The sequence below is a fragment of the Ambystoma mexicanum genome, chromosome 11, assembly GCF_040938575.1.
Source record: "Ambystoma mexicanum isolate Mex_15411 chromosome 11, UKY_AmexF1_1, whole genome shotgun sequence".
Classification (NCBI taxonomy): domain Eukaryota; kingdom Metazoa; phylum Chordata; class Amphibia; order Caudata; family Ambystomatidae; genus Ambystoma; species Ambystoma mexicanum.
Window position 1 is genome coordinate 1,129,213,260 of NC_090934.1, and position 16,169 is coordinate 1,129,229,428.

Sequence of the window (16,169 nt, forward strand, 5' to 3'; positions counted from 1 at the left end):
TGGCGCGCTGGACTCTCGCGCAAGCAGGAATTGACACCAATCTCTTTGCTGCGCACTCAGTAAGAGGTGCTATGGCTTCCAAAGATTTTCAGGTAGGAGTCCGATTAGTAGACATTATGAGAATGGCCGACTGGGCAGGCGAGTCAATTTTCAAACAATTCTACCTGAAACCGGTAGAGCAACCTGCTTCTATAGTGGTAAGTAAGCTTTAAACCAGCATAATGTGAGCCTCCGGTCTTGACATAGAATAAAGATTTTCCAAAATAACTTTAAGGAAAGTCTTGATTCTATTAAAGACACAGAGGCAAGCATTATCCCACCCGATTAGAGAAATAGTCAGCGCAATAACGCAAGGGCGTACAGTTATTGAATATTGATTGCAAGCCAATGCATTTGCTTATTCCAAACTATGTAAAGTTGCATTATAACATGGCTGATTTCTCTCCCTCCCATGCACGCTAATACGGTAATTATATTCATCAAGTAACCCTTGATTTCTCTCTCATTCCGATAGGGACTTCGGACAAGCCCGCTTGACCTAATCAGATGTTCCGCATGACGTCCACAGCCTCATGACCTCATCCATGTCCGTTCTTCATGTAACAGGGTTCGCAGCATCGAAAGAGGAAGTGACACAGTGCTAGCTCCTATTTGGACGGACTGCCTACTGCCCATTGGTTACCTTGGTCACATGTTTTGTGACCTGTTATGAACTGGCTTTGCCACCTGAGAAACTGAGTTTGTGTTTTTTCTCAGTTACTTTTTTTGGACTTTGCTTTCATTTACACGTTTCTTAATGGTTTTTCCTGGGATTTCTGCCCCCTTTTTTCTCTTCATGTTTTAAAATATCATGAATGTTGGGGCACAAATCTTGCTGCTGAGCTTTCTCTGTGATGTTAAAATAAAGAAAGAGAAGCATAATGCTTGCCTCTGTCTTTAATAGAATCAAGACTTTCTTTAAAGGTATTTTGGAAAATCTTTATTGTATTAAAAAATTGCATTGTTTTCACCAGAGGAAAGTTATTTTAAATGTCTTTAACAAGTAGGTATTGTGATGAATCAGATGGAATCATCACTGTTCTCCCAGCAGTGACCTTCTCCCATGTGGCATTGGGACGGCAGCTACTACCTGATTCTGATCCTGGGGTGGCTGTATGAGGGAGAATCACATGGGGGGGAAGGCCGCTTCCGGGGAGATACCCTGAGTCCTTTGGGTGAGACGGTGTATCCCTCGTTCCTTTTTCAGGATGAATCTACCAATTGTAACAATCTAATGGCCCATTGTGATATTTTCCCTCTAACATCCTTAGAGAATAGTGGAAAACATTGGTCACATATCAAAGGCCAACTGTCAACTAACCGGCCCTGTAAAATTATGAAAAATACTTTTGCAAGCTCTGCATACTCTTCTTCCAAACATAGTGCCAAAGGGCTTACCAAAGGGCCTGTCTCTGCCTGTCTTGGCGTGTCGCGGCATCGCTTCGCCCCAGAACCCTTGGTCAACCATGACGTGGTAAGGAACGCTTTCAAAAACTATATATTTGTACCTGGCTCAAACACAAATACATATAACAATGTTCAATTCACAGGAGTCGTACCTGTCAGAGTTCACTAGTGTGTTCATCCGCCCCTAACGACAACGTACTCTTGCTAGGTGTGAGCTATAACAGTAAACCACTTAAGTCCGTCTCATGCTCGCAACAAAGTGCGTCACGTAGTGCCTTCACTGTGGCCCTGTCCTGCTCTCAGAGTCTACCATCATTACCTTTTTGGATGCCTAGATCAGTGCGGCTTTGACATTCGCATAACTCTAAGCGTAACTCACGCTACACTAGCTCACTGCACCTACCGGCCGAGAAACGTAGACTAGCCTATAAGTCCTTCATTGAAGGGGTCCATCGTGATTACTGTACCTTACTGATCTTGTTAGCCTAAATTATATGCATCTGCCAGACTTGCCTTCATACTACAAACTATTGCTTGCCTAGCCAATTGCACCTGCTGAAATGTGACCTGCTATTATCTATGATTACTGCTAGCGCACGCTAATGTGTTCACCTGCCTTGCTAGCCGGAAACTATTGTATCCGCAACCTGATACTCTGAATGTGATGACTTTACTTACTATGATTACGGTCCCCATGAGCTTAACATAAGTATGTACTAGACCTGGCTACACTGCCTACTACGACCTAATTAATGCCAGACTAGCTTATCAGCCTCTCTGAAGGTGACTATCGTACCTACTGCAATCTGATGCTCTTACTACCTTTAAATATTTGTATCTGCTAAACTAACCTTAGATATCAATGCCAACTGTACCGCTGAATGTGACATAGCGAAGGTGACCATGTTATGTATTGTGATTATTGGTCTCATTAGCTGAACATAGGTTTCTGCCAGACCTGCCCACACGGCCTACTGCACTACTAACTAATCTTAGACTAGCCTATTGATCCTATTGAAGCCTTCTTACTAAGCCAAGCCTACATCCTATCTGGGCTATCATTTAGGCAACGATAACTAACATTAGTACCAAGCGAGCTAGTAACCCCATTATGATTGTCCTTAAGCTTGTCATTGATGTATTACTAAGTCTCCCTTTATTGGGACATTATTCAATGCCAGTGCCCCCTGCCCCCCTACTCACCAAGAAAATGCTCCACCACAATACCAAACTGACTCCTTTTCTCTCCCCTTTACAAATAACCTTACCCTCAGACTCTATCAGACCAACCCCATTCCTACCCAAATTAGGAACTCCCAACTGGGAAAATAGCCAAACTAAGACAAACAGTTCCAACAACCTCCCTACACTCAACCCCACGCAATGGATTGAGCGGTTCACTACGAAGCCGACTCCTAATCAACTCTGCCGTGGCACCCACAGAAATGAAAGACTCGCCTCCAGGTTTATGATTGTGGCACCACTAGTCAACCTCTATCAGGATAAGTCACTCATCACTACCCACAGTTCCACGCAGAGCTGACTTAGCCCTTCTACCTCGGGCGCACCACCAAAAAAACAGAAACCAAAGCGAGACAAACTATCGACACCCTTAGCCCAATCTAACGGACCTCACCTAACAGTCCTGACTAAACCTGCATTTATTAAAGGCACACTCATTAACGCAAGATCTGTAGTTGCACACGCAACTGACATAGCTGATTTAATTAAAGACAATGGGTCTCATTAGAAGGTTGGAGGTAACCATGCCGCTTTTAGCGGCATGGTTGCCTCCATACGGCAATCCGGGCCCGGGTTCCTCGAATGAGGAATTACCGGGCCATCGCAACCTTGGCGGACCCGGTAATTCCCCGTCCGAGGAACCCGGACCCGGTCCATCCGCATTCCCATTCGGGCCCCCATAGGGCTCAATGGGAATGGGGATGGAGCTAACAACGGGCCCGTTAATGACGGGCCCGTTGTTAGCTCCCTGGTCCCCTCGCGGGACACGGTAAGGATGCCTGGTTTTTCCAGGCGCCCATTGCGGGTCCCGCGAGGAGACCTCGTAATAGTGCAGAACGGGTTTACCGGCACCTTTACCGGTGCCGGTAAACCCATTCCGCCAACCTTATAATGAGGGCCAATGACCTTGATTTCCTAGCAGTGTCAGAGACTTGGCTCCATGCCGCCGCAGGGCCATCTCTCATGTTAGCCGGTCAAGTGGCACACTGAGTAGGAGTGCTCGCTTTGACATCCGTGTAGAGCTTGCTAACGCAGGTTCGAATCCCGGCAGGGCCAAACTCAGCCTTTCATCCTTCCGAGGTTGATAAATGAGCACCACACACCGTGGGTAATAATAAGCAGCGCTCAGATACCTGAGGGTTCGTAGCGCTATATACATGCAAAATTATTATTATTATTATTAGCCATTCCAGACACTTACACTATTACTAGAGCTGACAGAGAAAATGCCAAGGGTGGAGGGGTTGCCTTCATAGCTCGTACTAACCTGGCACTCGGACCATTGACCACCTTCTCTCCTAAATCATGTGAACTTCTCACAGTCAAAATAACAACCTCCCACTCCAGTACCCTCACCATTCACCTCATATATCGGCCTCCGTGCCCCCCAGGAAATTTCAAGGAGGACATAATTACACTGCTTTCTTATAGCACTAAACCAACGTCACAAATCTCAATACTTGGTGACTTTAACTTAGGCCTATCTGACCCAAATGACCAGGCTGCTAAATACCAGGAAGAATCGCTAAATTAACTGAATTTCACACAGAGAATTAATCAACCTACCCACATAAAAGGTCGAACACTGTACTGGTTGGCAGACCACAACTGCCCTACGGTAATTACTACCATTGAACCACAATCCTGGACTGACCATTCCCTCATCGCTGTCACCATTAACGCTAATCGTCCAGCCTTGAAAACCAAGCCAATTGCGCCTCCTCTACTTACGAGAAACAAGCGTAATATTACAGCTGATAAATTAGCACCCTTACTGATCCCAATACTAAATGGCAACAAATCTGAAGAACCTGAGGAACTAATTAACCTCTTGAATAACACTATGACATCAGCTCTTGACGCTATTGCCCCTCTGAAACTACGCAAAAGTAAACCCAAAGACCACCTTAATACTTGGTATACTCCACAACTCAAAGCCCTGAGGGCTGAAAAAAGAAAATGTGAGACCACATGGAAAAACCTACCTTCTAAAGAAAACCAAAACATAGTTACAGAAATCACTGCACGCTACAAAGCAGAGAACATCAAAACTAAACAAGAAACATATAATGATAGGATCCAAAATGCCAGTTCCTGCATTAAGGAACTATTTGGAATCCTTAGGGAATTAGAATCACCTATAGCTCCTGATGACTCTCACCCTAAAGACAAAGCTCGGAGCACGGGCATACAAAACGGCCTGGCCAATAAAATCACTACCCTCCAAAATAAAATTGCCTCTAAAAGACTCAATTTCAATGGTTTTGACACAGTCCATAACCTAGACACCTCTACCCTCACTAACTCTCTACCAGTATTCAAATTTGCTCAAGTTTCCATGACTGAGGTAGCTAAAATCATTAACTCTTTGAAACCCTCACGCTGCCAAGGAGACATTTGCCTTGCTCAAATTATAAAAGATGCAGTGAGAGATCTCACTTCTTTTATCACTAGATTTATAAATGCCTCTTTTAAATCATGTCAGGTTCCCACTAACCTAAAAGATGCATGGGTTACTACCCCTGCTCAAAAAAGCTTTGCTCGATCCCACCATCCCAACTAACTACAGGCCAATAACCACTGTCCCCTTCCTCCTTAAAATTATCGATAAGGCAGCCTACCTCCAAATATACTCATACCTAGAGATCAACAATCTACTAGGGCTTAGACAATCTGGATTTAGACACTTGCATGGGACCGAAACAGCCCTGCTAGACTTGAAAACACAAATAGACTTGATAAAAGACAATAGACAATGCGCACTACTTTTGCTACTAGACCTCTATGCAGCCTTTTATCTGGTTGATCACAACATACTTTGTGAACACCTATCATCAGCAGCTAACTTCTCCCCAGAGGCCACAACCTGGATGAAATCATTCTTAAACAACAAAATGATGAGAGTATTCTCCCCTTCAGATGCAGCCAACCCTATCCCTATCTCCTGTGGAGTGCCATATGGTTCCTGCATTTCCCCCACACTATATAATGTGTTTACCAAATATTTATTCGACATGCTGGACCATCTGGGTGTCATCTACACCAACTACGCAGATGACACCCAGATACTGATCCCACTTTCTGGCAACTACGACTCTGACAATGACAGACTAAACAAAATCTACTGAGTCTTTCAGGCATGGATGGCCACCACAGCCTTTGCCTGAATGACGATAAGACTGAAATTCTTATATTAGGCGCCCCTATTTACCTCAAAAAACGTAATCCAAATACCTCTAGTTCAACATAGACAGGAACTTGATCACCACGGCAAAGGAAACAAAAACACTAGGCTTCCATCTCGTTTCTGCCCTGAACCTCAAGAAACAAGCTAACGCCACTGCCACAGCTACCGCCTATACGTATAAACTTATCCATGCATGCAAAAATTATCTTTCCACCAATAGCCGCATGATTTTGGCTCAAGCATTAATCCTGTCCAAACTCGATTACTGCAATGCTCTATATGCAGGTGCCAACAAACAAGTTCTGAACAAACTCCAAACCTTGCAAAATAATGCACTAAGAACCGCCCTAAGTATCCCATGGAAAGACCACATATCCAAAACAAGAAGAAGCTACAAATGGCTTTCCATCAAGGATAGAATCTTCGTTAAACTTATCTCCATCTCCCACAAATGCTTTCAGAATGCTGCCCCTAAATACCTGAGTGACAAAATTGTCCTTAAAACCTGAGTTAGACCTACGAGATCAGCTAACTCCCACTGTATCATTGCGCCTCTCTACAACCTAAAAAGAGCCAGAGGTACCAGCTTCCCAGTGCAAGCAGCCTTAGCCTGGAATGCCCTCCCTCTTAAACTACGTACTGACGGTAACCTCCATAGTTTCAGGACCAACACCAAAGAATGGCTCTTTACCAAGGACACCGTACTCACTGCCTGATAAGACATAATCTCGCCTGTAACTGCCTCTTCACTGACAAATGTATTCATGTATACTTAGCTTGCAGAAGAAACCTTGATTCTAATGTTATTTCTTTGATGTACTGTGATTATTACCTTTATCACTGCAACCTGTATTAATACATCCTCTTATGTTTCTATACTAAATTGTCTTGAAAAGCGCCCAGATAACTCAGGGTGTGGCGCGCTGTACAAATAATAAACAAACAAACAAGCATAGTTTGACTTTAAAACCTATGGCAAACATTTATACCATATTCACAAAAAGGGATTACTTTTGCCACAATGCCCACAACGATGGGACAAAGAAAAGGAATGGAGTAATGATGATCACTTCCCCTTTTCAGCAGTCTAGTCTTTCCCTAAATCCTATTTGCCAGAGCTAATATAAAAAGTTAGAAAGACTCAGGAAGTATGTGATAGGCCCTTCCTGGAGGACCTGACTACAGAACTGGTCTGATAGAAGGGAAGGAACAGCGGACTGCTGTTTGGGCCACAGGAGAGAAAACCCTTGTTTCCCAACTGCCATAGGGGTCTTAGCAGGGTGCTACAGTCCAAAGTTGACTGCAGGCTTCCTACTGAAAGGTAAGCCAGTGAGAGAGATTCTCATGCAGGCTGCAGCAGAGGCAGAGGCCAGAGGAGTGTGAGCAGTGCAGGAGGAGATGTTGCCATCCACACTAAGGCTCCTGAACGCGAGGCACACCGACAGAGCTTGCAAAGCAGAGAGGCCGCCGGAAAGGGAGAGGGACGCTGCGTGTGAACAAGGAGGGCCAGGGAGAAGCCGGGAACAGTGCAGAAACTCCTGAAGGTTGGGCCGCTTGACAGGACTGCAGTCTTCACCATGGGCCGTGAGGGAAGGTTAGCGTGTGACCGCAGAGCCGTGTTAGATGCTGGAGGAGCATCCGCACACTCCAAACGGGAAAGCGTATGAAGAAGCCACACCATAGAAGCGCAAGCAGCACCAGAGATGCTGTAAGAAACCTGTGAGTCTGCCCAAAGCAACTTGGGACCCTGGGACATTCCGACAATCACACCAACAAGTGATTGAATGGTGCAAGATTGCTAATGCAGAAAATATACAAAAGGCAAAGATGGTTTGAATGCAGTCAAGGCAAAGTATAAAGGCAAACCCGAATCAAATACAGATGTATTTATTTATTTCATTTATTTTAACATTTAGGTAACGCCCAGACCCGGAGGTATCACAGCATTTGTACATAGGTAAAAAATAGCTATTTATTTTTAGATGAGTTGAGTAGCTGAGTAGCGCTTAGAGGCAGGTTCTAACTCACACAAAACAGTTAGACATACATATTGAATTACCAGGTTTTCAACAGTCTCTTGAAGCTTGGTAAGAGGGCTAATTTTTCAAGTGTCGATGAAGTGATTTACAAAGCCAAGGTGCTGTGGTGCTGAAGCTTACCCCACCTTCTCTAGCCCATTTGAATCGTGGGGTAGCTAGCGTGAGCTGGTCGGAGGAGCGAAGTGGGCGACAGGGCTTTTTCCTGATAATGCAGCAGTTCAGGTATTTTGTAGGACTTCATTGTAAATGCAGCAGTGCACAATGGTTAGGGGTTGGAAGTCAATCCAGGCTTTTATTGGTAACCAGTGGACTTCACAACGTGTTGCAGATATTTGGTCAGATTTGGGGAGGCCCAGCACTGCACGCAGCACTGAAGCATCTGTAGTTTTGTTTGGGTGGAGGCAGAAGTGCCTTTGAAAATAGCATTGCAGTAGTCATTTTCATTCAGGATGATGGCACTTGAGTGTGAGACAGTTGTTAGGGCTAAGGAATTGCCTGTTTAGTGAGATGAGTTTAGCAGTGTGGGTGGTTGAGGATGCAAGGGCATTGACATGTCTTGTCATAGATAATTCAGCGTCAAGGTAGACCCCTAGGGTTTTTGCATGTTTGAGGACAGAAATGGTGGAGACATTTATGAGGAAGGAGTCGTAGGAGGAGTCAAGGGATTTGAGGTGAGTGGGGGGCCCACAATGAGTAGTTCTGCCTTTTCATCATTGAGAAATAGTTTGTGGGTAGCCAACCAGGACTGAATAGTGCAGGAAACTGTATTGATGGTATCAGAGTCATTGGAATGGTTACCTAAGAGAGTGACCAGAATCTGTGTATCATCTGGAAAGTTGGGGTAGGTAATGCCTAGTGTGTCGACGATGTTGAAGAGTGGTTTGGTATAGGTGTTGTAGAGCATGATTGTGATGCTGGAAATGCATCGGAGGGACAGGGCCTCTGTATCTTGTCCTGTATTACCTTAGCATGTATTTCCTCACTTGTTTTCCATGCAGGAGTTCATGTGGGACTCCTGGCGGTGCAGCTCTTCCTGTTTCTGGTTTGGTGAACAGACCCTTGGGATACCCCTATGGCACCCATGGGTGGGAGTACGACCCTGTACTCCTAGTTATGTTTTCTGGGCACCTGTGTGTGGCCCACAGAGCAGGGTACGGGCTGGTGGCAGCTCTGTGCTGAATTGACAGGTGCGCTGAGCATCCTCCATTTTGGGATGCCCACGCCTTGTCATTGGAATCAGTGGATTCCTGATGGAGACAAGATGGCCCCCGTGGCCTCTTGCCGTCCATCGCCTGTTACCTTGGTTTTCCCGAAGTCCTGGGAAGCCCTGACTCTGTCCCTTCCCCCTGTCTGGCTGTTGGATGGAAGCTCCATATATGGTAGTGTGGGGAAGTGCCGACCAGACTGGCTGGAGCCTTCCCAACGACCATATGTTGTGGGTATGCCCGTGGGGTGGGACCTGGGTGAATGGTTTGTGTGACGAATACGCATTCTGTGTTATGGGTGTCTAGTACCTGGTGTTTGACACAATGACTGAGACAGCCCTGCTCCAAGCTGGTATGAATGCAGTGTGTAGTGCTGAATGGCAGAGTACTTGTCCGAATCCACATACTGTGTTGGGAGTGTCTGGATGGAGAAGAATGCCCTGAATGCACCGTGCGCCTGATTGGCTGATTGACTGACTGCCTGAATGCCCTTCTGAGTGATTGGTTGTCTGGTGTGACCCAGCAGAATGAATGGGAGATCAACAGTATATCTGGGCTGTGGGCCTCTCACTGCTATTAATCGCTCAGAAGCTGAAGTTGATACTTGATGCTTATTCTCGAAGCTGAGCCAGAATAAGAAGGTGAACCGCTATTCCCTTCCATGTAATCTGAAAGCTGCTGTGTCTTCAAGAACTGATCCAAGAGAGGACCTGGTAAGGAGATGTCCCCCCAAGCTACGAGGGACCATCGTGGACAAGCTGATCTTTGCCAAAGCTCCCTGATAGACCTACGAAAGGCTGCCAACCGGAGAAGGGGACCACCGAGGAGACCGAAAAGAAGCACCGGACAGCCGTCCACCATCGACGACCGCCGTCGCCGACCGGAGCCGCCGTGCTCCTGTTTGCCTAAGAACATTTGATCCAAGGACTCCCTTGTTCATCACCGTCAAACGCTTTCAACCTGCCGGAGAAAGTCAAGGCTGCCGACGACTGTGGAGAATCCGCCGGTGGGTTTCCCACCACCCGAAGACCTCAGAGACGTTGATGAAACTACTGAAGCCAGCCGTGGTCCCGTCCAGTTCACCAACGCCAGACGCCGACGACTCGACGCCCTTGCTGGGCCAAAGTTCTTCACTAACTCTTTGCGGCAACAAACCATCGTCGTCGAGGTGCACCGCACGCCTCACCTGTTGCAGGATGTTTTCGATCACTTGTCAACGAGCACAGCAAGGACCGAAGCTGCTGCCTCAACTACAACGTTCACCTTTTCTTCATCTCGGAAGTTCGACGACCCGTGGCTCCTACCTGAAGACCTCAAGAAGGGCCTGTCAATTCCCCGACGAAGAACTCTACAACACAAGGTACATTTGGGTTGCAGAACTACAGAAGAAGACAAGACTCTAATATACAATATATGGACTGGGCTTGTAGTGCATCTTCATTTACAGGTTGTCGAGGTGGGGGGATCCTCATACAGGACTGTGCCTGACGGGAGGGGCTCAGTATTCTGCCAATTGTCTAACAGTCTTGTCTTCATCCTAAGTCTATGATTGATATTGTTTTGCTGTGCTGATTCATATGCTACTTGAACTGAGTACAGTTGATGCATTTTAATGGAATCCGAGTAATAGTGGTACCACCTAGAACTGTATATATTTACTATTTTAGAATTTTCGGAGCACAAAGTGTATTATCGTGATTGTGTATATAACCATGATCCTTATTTATATAAAGACTGTGTTTTAACTAATACAGTGTGTAGACATTCCATTATGGGTGCTTGGGGACTACACTGTACTAAAGAACCAGCCTGCATCACCTCCTGAGAAGCTAGGTGTCATGCATGCTGGACGCTACGCTCGTAGAACAGCTAGACCGTTCTACTCCAAATGGAGGCTATTCGATACGTTACCGGGAAAACGACGTTTACACTTTTCACGTCGCTAACTTCACGTGACTTTTGCTTCGTCACGTGAACTACGGTATCACGTATTTAAGCAGCGTAGAAACTTCACTCGCTGCTTCTGATCGTCTCTATTGGCGTCGTGTAGCTGAACCTCTGATCTACATCCTGGTATATTCCTACAGCTACTTTTGGGCCTTCGATAGCGTGTGTTCCGCCACACGCTGATTCCTGGAGCTATCCCTTCGCGTGATAATCCACACGCGCTCTTTGTCTTCATATGCGGCTGGCCCAGGCTGCGTGAATCCTGCCCGCGTGTAAAATCCACACGCGCTCTTTGTCTTCATACGCGGCTGGCCAAGGCTGTGTGAATCCTGCCCGCGTGTAAAATCCACACGCGCTCTTCGTCTTCTAGTGCGGCCGGCCCAGGCTGCGTGAATCCTGCCCGCGTGTAAAATCCACACGCGCTCTTTGTCTTCATACGCGGCTGGCCAAGGCTGCGTAAATCCTGGCCGCGTGTAACATCCACACGCGCTCTTCGTCTTCAAGTGCGGCCGGCCCAGGCTGCGTGAATCCTGCCCGCGTGTAAAGTCCACACGCGCTCTTTGTCTTCATACGCGGCTGGCCAAGGCTGCGTAAATCCTGCCCGCGTGTAACATCCACACGCGCTCTTCGTCTTCAAGTGCGGCTGGCCCAGGCTGCGTGAATCCTGCCCGCGTGTAAAATCCACACGCGCTCTTCGTCTTCAAGTGCGGCTGGCCAAGGCTGCGCGAACCCTGCCCGCGTGTAAATCCACACGCGCACGTTGTCTTCACACGCGGCTGGCCCAGGCTGCGCGATTCCTGCCCGCGTGTAAATCCACACGCTCACGTTGTCTTCAAACACTATTTTCTTCTAACTCCTGCATCTGTGGAACTAACAGAAGGATTGATCCCTAAGTGGGAAGGAAGCCTTTCAAGGATTATTGGAAGTGACTTTGAACTGAACTTTGGACGCTATCCTGTGGTGAATTCAACCCGTATCTAGCGTGAGCCTCGTTCCGTCCGGGATAAGTCTCCCTTACTAATTTTCCCTTCCCTGTCGTTTTGTTCTTCATTTCAAATCCATCAAGAGACTTCTGGATTGTTCTACCCAGAGATACAGGTCAGTGTGATCATTCCTGCCATTATCTAACTCATCATACTCAGGTTGGAGCAGTTATTCATGATACTTTAATTTGTCCTAGGCTGGATTACTATACCTTACCCACGCCCTTTCCAGTGATCCATCGCTCTGCCTGTTTTATCAGCCAGAGGGTTGTATCATTTGGAAGGTCTTTGTTGACTTCACGACTATCAAGTCGGGTGAACAGGGATCCGGAAGACCCTACCTCCTGTATCCTTTTGAATATTGTATCCTTTTCGGTTGATACTTTGGTGCATTCTGACACTAGGCCTTGATTGCTCGACTACGTTACCAATAATAGAGAATCCTGGCTGGGGTCCTCTGTGCCTCTCTTCTGTCATATAGAGAGCTGGAGTACAGACATCCCCCTCCAGTGGTTGCTTTACACTGGTGGCAGCGGTGGGATGCTTATGGTTTTAAGAATCAGCGTATAACTTTGCCACTTACAAAATATCTACACTTTGTTAAATTGAGGTTTAGTTGTGTACAAGATAACTACATTACAAGCAATGGAATCTATTGCGAAGGGTAAATTGACATGGGTGTGAAGCCAGGGAATTAGACTTTTTAGATAAGTCTAGGGCTGGACTGATAGCTGCCCTGGTGGACTACCAGACTGATTGTGAAGCTCTTGAAGGGGGGAATGCAACCAATGAAGACTCCGTCCCTGGGGCTGTTACTGAATCTGATTCTGGGAACGCCACCAATCTTGCTGCCTCTGTTCCAAACCCCAGCACTGCTCTTCAGGGAGAAGCCCTGAAGATTGAACTTTTAAAATTGGAGCTACAACGGGAACAGTTAGCCTTTCAATACAAAAATTTGGCAATAGAAGCTGAATTGAAGAAAGAGGAGTTGGCACAACAAGTAGTACTCAAAGATAGGGACACTGAGCACCAGAAAATGTATCTGGAGAAAGCTAGAGTGGAGACTTCAGCGAAACCAGTTGAGGGTGTCCGGTCCCCAGCCACCAAGTTAATGAAAGATTTGGTGGGTGTGTATGCAGAGGGTTCTGATATCCTACAATCGATTGAAGCGTTTGAGATGGCTTGTGGAATCCATGATGTTGACAAGAGAGATTGGGCTAAGTGTTTGTTAAGCAGAGTGCCTCAGACTGGATATGACTGTATTCTGAAACTGAGTGTGGAAGAAAGGAGTCAGTATGAGTGCATGAAGTCTGCTTTGATTGCCAAGTTTGGCAAGACACCTCCCCAATACCTTAAAAGATTCAGGGAATTTAAGAAACAAGAGAATGTGTCTTGGGTTGACTGGTTGAGTGCTGCGCACATGAACATGATGGGGTGGATTGATTGTTACAAAGTGAAAACGTTTTTGATTTTGATTTGATTTTGATTCATTTCTAACGCGCACCAAGCAAGCAATTCCATTCGGGCGCAGCTGTTCACTATATGTTATATATTTATCTGTGGAGGCTTGGGGTACCATGGTTACTTAAGTTCATTTGAATAGGAATGTTTTTAATTCTTTTCTGAACGTTGCCAGTCTAGTACATGAACGAATGCCAAAAGGCAGCTGATTCCACAGCCTCGGGCCGAACACGGAGAACCTTCTGTCTCCTTTAGAGGTGTATTTTGTCCGAGGGACACACAGCAGAAGTTTGTCTCCTGAACAGAGGTCTCTGGTAGGGTAATACTGGTGGATTCTAGTGTTCAGGTATCTGGGTGCGAGTTTGTGGTAACATTTATAGACCAGACACGCCACCTTGAATTTAATACGGTCCTCCACCATCATCGAGATACGGAAATGTGGTCTCTTTTGCCCAAGTGGGCAGTTAACCTCACTGCCGCATTCTGGGCCTTTTGTAGTCTTGACATTTGTTTCATAGGAATCCCTGTCATGAGACTGTTACAATAGTCAAGATGAGCATTTACCAAAGCTCCCACCATCACTGGCTGATCTTGGGGTGTTAAAAAAGGAAGTACGTTCCTAAGCAGGCGCAGGGCATAATATACTGCTTTTATTTTTGCCCCAACTTGTGCTTCACTCGCCAAATTTTCAGTTTTTTGAATTGCCGCACCTTTTGTTTTTTGAGCATTTTTCGGAAGCTAAGGACTCCATTGGGAAGGACAAGGACAAAGAAAAGGGGACCTCTCAGACGGCTGAGTAGTCCCCGAAGCAGTCACAGTCGAGTAAACCAAAACCTTCCTCTCCTAAAACCCAAAAATCTAGTGGGGATAAGTCTTTTGTGGGTGGGAGTAAGAGTAGTGGTCCACCTGCTGCAAAGCAGGCTCCCAGTGCTTCCAGTACCGTACCCCGCATTTCTAGCACTTGTTGGGACTGTGGAGTTCTGGACCACAAGAGGGGTGACCCCAATTGTAAAGGTAAGGCACTTGGAGTCCAGGCTGTCAGCCTGACCTACCCCCACTCCGTACCTGAGGTGGAGGCCACTGTCCTCCCCTCCTCTATAGGAATCACATTCGGTGCTCCTGTAGAGATTTCCATAGTGTCCCTTGGGGCCTGGGACCAGTACGCAGAAGTACTGGCGACAATCTACAAAACACCCGTAGGTTTTTGGGAAGTGTCCTCTTGAATGGCCAGCCTTCTACTAGTTTGAGAGACACTGGGGCGAGCATGACAGTGGTGGACAGGACCGTGCTCAAGCCAGAGGACTATGTAGGTCCTCCTCTGAGAACTACCAGGTTAGCTGGTGGGCCTCCTAAATTATCGCCTGTAGCCCTAGTCAACATCACGATTGGAGACAAGACAGGGAAGCTTCCTGTCCTGGTTCAGGACAATGTGCCTGCTAACATTTTGTTAGAAAACGATTTAGTAGAAATGGGGATGATCTCAGATGGTCTACCCATGGCTGCTGCGGCGGCCACCCGATCACAGGTCACACCGGGTCCCGCTGTGAGTCCGGTACCCTCACCGGTGGGGAAACCCAAGGCACAATGACTAAAGAAGAGCAAGAAGGTTGCCTCTGCGAAAGGGATCCCTTCTCTTCCTGCTGCTCCTGCAGCACCCATTGAGATTCATGCTCTGGCTGGGCTGGATCCAGTGGGGACCCAAGTCTCAACTCCTGTGGTAGAAGAGCCAGATGACCCTCCTGTTGGAGAGGTACTCAACCCGGAGGACCACCCCGACCTTCAATGACTGTTGGCTGAAGGGGGACCCTCCCGGGCAGACTTCTGTAAGGGTCAGAGAGAGTGCCACTCCTCTCTCTCTCTCTCTCTATATATATATATATATATATACATACATATATATATATATATATATATATATATTACACGGCCACGGTAGTGGCCGTGTAGTTATGGTTAAGTTGCTGTTTCCATAGGAAGAGCACTTTTTGGGCGGCTTATAACTTTGCTCTCCCTGGACGAATCCTCACCAAACTTTGCAAAAAAAAGTATATGGCCCACTCTGAATTTTCTTGCAAAGTTTGGTGAGGATTCGTCCAGGGGGGCAAAGTTATAGGGGGGGTCCCATAACTTCTTTTTTTCCCATAGACTGAATGGGGAAAAAACTTTGCTCGCGCCTACAGCCCAAACCGCTGGACGGATTTTCACCAAATTTGGACCAGGAGTAGTGGCTTGGTCCCGAAAGCGTGCTTTTGCAGATTTGCTGAAAATCCGTCCAGTAGTTTTTAAAAAAATGACCAAAAAGTAGGTCATATAAAATTAGTGATATCTGTGTTCGGTCCGCAGACACACTTCCCTGTTCCCTCCACGGACAGTGTCCTGATTGGCTAATCGGCTTGCGTCATGTCCGCGGACATGCAACGTGTCCGCTGATTGGACGGCGTAGAGCATGAAGCATGTCAGATTTTCGGTAGCGCCCGCCATCTTCGACTAGCGGACATCCGCGGTCAAACTTGGTTTAAAATTTGTATTTAGTAGAGTGTGTTGGTGTGTAAGAGTGTTTTGAGGAGGGTGGGAGAGTATGAGATAGGTTAAATAGTGTATTTATTTATGTGGTAGACCCTCTTGTTGTGTTCGATTTGTCTGCGGACATTACGGCTGT